This window comes from Cucumis sativus, chromosome 1 (genome assembly GCF_000004075.3).
Source record: "Cucumis sativus cultivar 9930 chromosome 1, Cucumber_9930_V3, whole genome shotgun sequence".
In the NCBI taxonomy this organism is placed as follows: domain Eukaryota; kingdom Viridiplantae; phylum Streptophyta; class Magnoliopsida; order Cucurbitales; family Cucurbitaceae; genus Cucumis; species Cucumis sativus.
In genome coordinates this window covers 12,125,000-12,131,679 of record NC_026655.2, presented here as the reverse complement: position 1 = coordinate 12,131,679, position 6,680 = coordinate 12,125,000, and the positions used below count along the sequence as shown (strand labels likewise).

Below are 6,680 nucleotides of genomic sequence, written 5' to 3'. Positions count from 1 at the left end.
CACAAGGTTATGGTAGTTTGTCGTCGGAGGTCAGAAATTAAGCTGTCAACACAAAAATGAGAAATCTCAAAAGCTTCAATAGGCTTCATTCCTTCCACTTGTTGGGAGGGCCCCTTGATCACAAGAGGACGATCAGACCCAATATTTGCACCTATAGGTGTCCTAGAGTTCTCACTATAAGTAAGTACAGCGTTACAGTCTTCTAAATTCGCCATCGACTCTAAGGTTCCTTCGATGTGTAGGTCATGATCACCTAAATAGGACTGCAAAATAATTTAACAACAAGAAATAAGAATAGGAGTAAAGGAGAGAAAATACAATAAATAAAAAGGGAGACAAAAAGAAACCATGGGGGAAGGGACATCAAAAAAATTCTGCAGCATCAGGGACTTTAATAGGATACCTCTTCATCATCATTTGACTGTTTGTTGGGCATCTTGGGTCTCTTCCAGTGGCGATCATCATTGCTGCTTTTACTATCCTTAGTACGTTTAGAAGGACGCTTGACGGCTATCAATAAGCAATTGTCCTTACCCACATTGTCAATACCACCTTTAATAGGAAGTTTAAATCGTGTAGAAGGAGACAAATTATCCACCAAGCATTTTGTTCCTCCCTTGATTTTCTCCACCAGTTTCATTGGAGCATATCTTTTGACTTCCACTACCAAAATTAATCTCTTTTTTTTTTCGTGGTTTTGGATTTGATGTGAGGGGGAGTAGGATGACCTATCAAATGTTGTACCCCTTCTTAGAGGTAATCATCGTGTTTCGCAAGCCACTAAACCTTATAATGAGAAGTAATATGTGTGTCTGGGTTAAGGGCTAACGCAGCAAGATATACTTGGGAAAGTGTGTTCTCGCAAATGTAAATCATCCAACAATATCGTACGCTGGCAAAATCGGCTTCCAAAATTTTTTTGCATGTCATATGACACGTCTTGATAAAACCCAAATTGTCGGCTAAAGCGATAAGGACTATAAGGTTCAATAATTGAGGAGGATCCACATTGCGAAGATAGAAAACAAGAGCGAATGCTTATAAAAAATGAAGCATTCCAACTAATTAACTCTCCATCATCTGTTAAGAGTTCGTCTTTATTCTTTATCGGAAGACATGCATGCCATGACACATACTTTTCCTTGTGGATATGTGTTCGAGCCTTAAGATTAGTATGATATTTGGCCCCACCTTCACCAAAAAATTCAACCATGCAAGGACCCCTAAGACTCCTAGGGGCTTTATAATGAGTGTTGAAGTAAAGAGCAAGCCCCTAAGACTCCTAGTTATATTGTTTCATTTCTTTTCCTTATTCACATTACTATCATAACTATTATTATATTATTATATGCACTTAACATAACTCTTTGTATTAAAATTGTTTAATGTTTTAAAATCTTTCTAATTTAAAATTCTTTATATTTTAAAATAGACTTTTTTTTTAATCATTCAGCAAATTTTTTTCTAATGTTATATGTTTTTTCAAAACCTTCCAAATTTAACCTATGATTTCATAAGGTTTCCTAAAACAGTTTTTTCTAAAAACTTATATCGTTTTTCTTAAACAAAATCCTACAACAGAATCTAGAAAATTTGGGAGTCTGATTTTCTAGATTTCTTGAGGTGAGGTATCAATATCTTTGGGTGTTCGAGATTTGATCCCAAGAAAAAAATGAATTTAATCAATGTTTAAAAAAAATCTTTATTCAAAGATTAACCTACGATAGATTTTGAGAAATTGTAATAATTTCTCATTTTCATAAGGTGAGAAACTTTCCTTCAATATATAGTCTAATTAATGGAATATTATTTCACAGATCATTGTTTCAAATATTGGAGCAATGAGGGGTAAAATAATACATTAGTTTTAAAATAAATTAAAAAATATTTTCAATTCAAGATTTGAAATTTGGCTACTGTTTTTCTAAATGGGTGTTGTGGGGTGCTAATATCCTCCTACACACAAATGACTCCCGAACTCAACTCTATTTTTGACCATTTTTTAAAAAAAATTATTTAAGTGTCCAATCACACCGTAAAAAAGATTGATGGCGACTTCTAATTTTCGGTCACTGTGGAACAAAATGGCAAGAGCACTTGGGAATTTCTCAAACTTCGAAAACTTAATTACGATATGCAGAACGATATCCAAGCTAAAGCAATAGAAGAAATGTCATTAGATTCAAAGCAATAGCTGAGTTACTTTGGACTGTATGGATAGAAAGAAACAGTAGCATTTTTAAGAAAAAACCAAAATCAATTGTTGTAACGACCAAATTTTCTAAGTCGAAGTCATTAATTTTGACAAAGAGACCTTGATTGACACAAAATATAGTAAACTTCATTTGAAATCATACGATAAAAAAAAATAAACTTAAGTTCGGGCCCTATTTCAAATTACCAAAATTTTAAAAGTACTATTTACAAAACAACAGTTCGTAAACTCAGTTCCATCACAAAATTTTTAAACAACCTCATGTATTAAGGAAAACAAGAAAACATAATGCGAAAGCATTTGAAGGACATTCCGTTATGGCAATCACGTCTCCTTCTTGTCCCTCGTCGGTCTACCTCATTTGTTACTTTTGCCTGAAATAGTTAAACATGAAAGGGTAAGTATAAACATACCCAGTAAGAGACCCACTACTAATCCCGTTAGGGAAAAAATAAATCGTTAACTTTCTATTGGGGTACCCTGCACAGTCACAATTTTGTGATCCCGCAGGATACACATTATTGGTCATAATCTTGTGATCTCGTAGGATACACATAATCAGTCTAACGCCCCGAGGGACGTACATATCAGTCTAGTGTTCTGCAGAAACACATATCAGTCTAATGCTCCCGAAGGATGCACAATAAGTGGTGATCCCGTAGGACACCTGCAAGGTACACATCCCAATAAAAAGCTAACAATTTTTCCCTCAGTCCATTCTAAACATCATAACAGTCATTCATAGTACACTCCAGCTACCTCAACATATTACTTTCACTTAACACTCTAACAGTCAACCTATCTCACTTTAACCCAATGTCCATTAGTAACATGTCAATACATCAGTTAATCAAACTATATAGTCATAACACCCCTCAGTTCACCAGTACACAACCATACTTTAGTATAACCTACACCCAGTCTAAACGACAATCACAAGTTAACATCCACATCTCATACACACAATCTACAATTGTCACCCTGTCTACATCCACATATATATATATATATATATTCTCAGACAATCACAATATGCATTCAACATCAAGTCTACGTCAATCTATGTACATATATATTTCTAGTCAACATCAAGTCTACGTCAATCTATGTACATATATATTTCTAGTCATTCAAAGTATACATTCAACACCAAGTCTACATCCATACGTATATATATCGTTTGAACATCTTTACTCAATTAGAGGTAACTATACCGTCAGCACAATTCAAAACTATAGCTGAGTCTAGTAGTAGAGAATCCCTTACCTCAAATTCTAGTACAAACTATATCCAACGAAAGACACCTAATCACAAAGATATGAAACTCAATTACTTTCACGATACATACTCATATGAAACTCAATTGCTTTCACTCAATTACTTTCACGATACATACTCCACTTAATTTCCTCAATGTCAGTTCTAACTTACCGAGGTATTGGCGAACCGAACTCCTACAATCTACAAATTTGGTTGTGAATTAAAAGAACCCAATGTCCCTTTCAACACCTTCCATAATCTATCATTTGAACCAATTAACCATCAAAATTCATCGAAATTTTACAATGCAAAACCACAAATCCTACAATTTTCATTCTTACCACAACTACCTGGAGTATGACAGACACTAAAACGATTGAAGGAATGAAATCTGCACGTATAAACCGGGTTGGGGAACCGACAACAGCTATTTCACAGTCGACGGACGAGGATGTGGCACGGCACACTACGACGTGCAGTTGTCGGATTGTGAATGGGGACAGGCGTAATCAAAATGTCAATCTGGCTTCAACGAACAACCTGCAGCTTGTGAACAGACGATTCACGATGGGGAGACAGCGTGCGACGGAGAGACAGTGTGTGGCGGAGAGATGGCGTACAATGAAGAGACGGCATACGGTGGAGAGACGGCGTACGGACGATTCACGGCTCGACTGGCAAACATAGAGTCGCGCGACCGACGTGACTTCACGACGCACTACTTCGCAAACGATTGGCGGCGTCATGAAGGAAGACCGGTGAACTGACGCGGCGGCTAGGGTTCACGAACGGAGACCGACAGCTTGCGAACAGACAGCGGCGTTGTGGATGGAGAGGCGGTGTGGCCTAGCTGGGTTTCGTCGGACGGGATTCGCTCGGCTGGTGCAAGGCGACGACGGAGAAGGATGAACGGAGAAGAAGAAAGGAAGAGGAAGCTAGGGCAAGGAGAAGGAGAAAACGAAGAAAGTGAGGGGGGTGCACACGCGAGGAAGAAGAAATGGGTTTCTTTTTCTAAAAAAAAAACAATATAATAATAATAAGAATTAAAAAATATATATTAATAATTATTATTATTTCATATATATTTTATATTCTTTAATCCAAAATCTTTCCCTACAAAACCTAATTACAAAAACACCCCCACAAACCTAGAATCTCTAAATAACAATAATTTGATAAAAAAAATGTAAATATTACCTTAAAATTTTGGGGTGTTACAATTGTTAACTTGTAGGAAGATATATGTAACTTGATAAGAGTTTGGTCTAGACGTTATTTATCTTGTAACCAATATGATACTACTACCATCTCTCTTTAGCTTAGAGCTTTGTTAGATTTGGTTGTTCCAAGCTTCCCTCTAGACTTTCAACCTTGTAACTTAACTCTGTTAATAGATAATGTCTCTCATTCTAGGATTATCCTAGTTTGTGTCGATTTCTCTAAACGTTTTTTGTAATTCTGTAGTTCGTCGTTGATTTCTTTAACAAAAATTATGACATCTTTCCTTATCTTTTCAATGTCGGTGATTCTCAACTTACTCCAAAATATGTAGTTTATTTGAGTTCAAGAGTCCTTGATCGAATATAAATATCTTTTTATACTAATTGTTACATCAACTTTCTCTTTTTATACTAATTGATATAATATTAAAGTAGTAATAATTGGGGAGAAATATGATGTGGGTGCAGTGATTCAAACCATAAACCCCATGATAGATTACAAATATCATATGTCAGTTGAGCTACGTCTTTTATACTAATAAAATTCTTTATGTTGAATGATAGTTGGGCTAATTAGGTGAAGGATCATGTTCTACTGAAAAATAAATATAAATAACTACAACAGAGTTTATTTCTAGGTTTAGTAATTCATGTGTATAGTAATATTTTGAAAAAAAAAATACAAATATAACAAAGTAAAGTGATCCTATTAATTGATGTGGTCTAGGTATATGTGTGTTTATTTGTCATATATACAACTAAAAAAATCCATTGAAAATGTCAAAGATAATTTGAGGATATGTTTAATGAAGTAAATTTGTGTAGTGGCAACTTTGTAAACTACAAATGGATCTTCCACCTTTGGTAGGGCTTTAACGCGAACTACGTATTAAGTCACACTACTACAAAAATAGGTTTACTTGACGCTAGCAACTTTTACATACTTGACGTTTTTATTAATAAAAACGTCAAGTATAGTCTTTAAAAAATGAAGTTTTCACGAATTTTTTTTAATTATTTTACGTTAGCTTTATTTGACGGTTTTTTTTTTTTTTTTTTGTGATCAAGTATAAAGTAGATTTTACTTGACATATAATTCGGGTTAAAAGTAGTGAACATTTACTTGACACGAAAAACATGTCAGGTATGGTTTTAAAAAATAAATTTTTTACGAAATTGTTTGAACTATTTTACGTTAACTTTTACGTGACATGGTTTTCGCATCAAATATAGTGGAAATTAAAATTTGTCAAAAAACATGAGGGGATCAAGGAAATCGTGGCAGTGTGTCATCGTAAGTCGTTGGTTTTCCAATGGTATCGTCATGAATACCATTTCATCCTCAATCTGATTTGTAGGGTGGTCGTGGTTTAAATTAAGAGTGCTTATTTTTTTCGATATATACAGTGTGTGTGTGAGTTTTACTCAATCTGATTTTCTATAAAACAAAGTGTTGAACTATATATAAATTTGAACCCAAAAAATTGAAATTGAGAATAAAATGAAATCAATTTTGATGGATATGATTATCTTTTTTTAATTGTTTTATTTTCCTTTATGAAATTGGTAGATATTGAGAAAGTAGACAGTTGTTTTAAGGGATGTGATCAAACGTGCCTGAAGTACTAATGCTAAAGAAAAGAAGATGAAGTATGCTTCGAGAAGAAAGGAATGAGGATGGACTTTTCAAGATATACATACCATATACGAATAAATAAAAATCAGTGGTGAAAATTAAAACCATTCGCTTAAAAGCTTATTATTTCATATTTAAACACATGTTTTATTTTGATGTAAATGTAGCTTCACGCTTTTGAATGTAGTTGAATATGAGTAATAAAAAACATTATTGTCACAATTTTTGCTTTACTGTAGATTGTGTGTGTTTGCGGTGGAATTGGTAATTAATGGTTAATAATCTCACAAACAAATTTTATTTCGTTAATTTGAAAATATTTTGAAGGCACTAATCATCTTTTTGAAGG

General features: G+C 34.1%; 1 long non-coding RNA gene across 2 annotated transcripts; it reads right to left on the bottom strand.

Moving 5' to 3' along the window:
- Positions 1 to 2,360: 2,360 nt before the first annotated feature.
- On the bottom strand, positions 2,361 to 4,488 carry LOC105436303. Of its 2 annotated transcripts, XR_004215215.1 has the most exons (3): positions 3,647 to 4,488; positions 3,482 to 3,519; positions 2,361 to 2,589 (listed from the first exon to the last, which is right to left on the bottom strand). It is a non-coding gene; the product is annotated as an uncharacterized LOC105436303 (long non-coding RNA). The 2 variants fall into 2 exon arrangements; XR_004215205.1 differs by having other exon boundaries at positions 3,482 to 4,488.
- Positions 4,489 to 6,680: the final 2,192 nt, after the last annotated feature.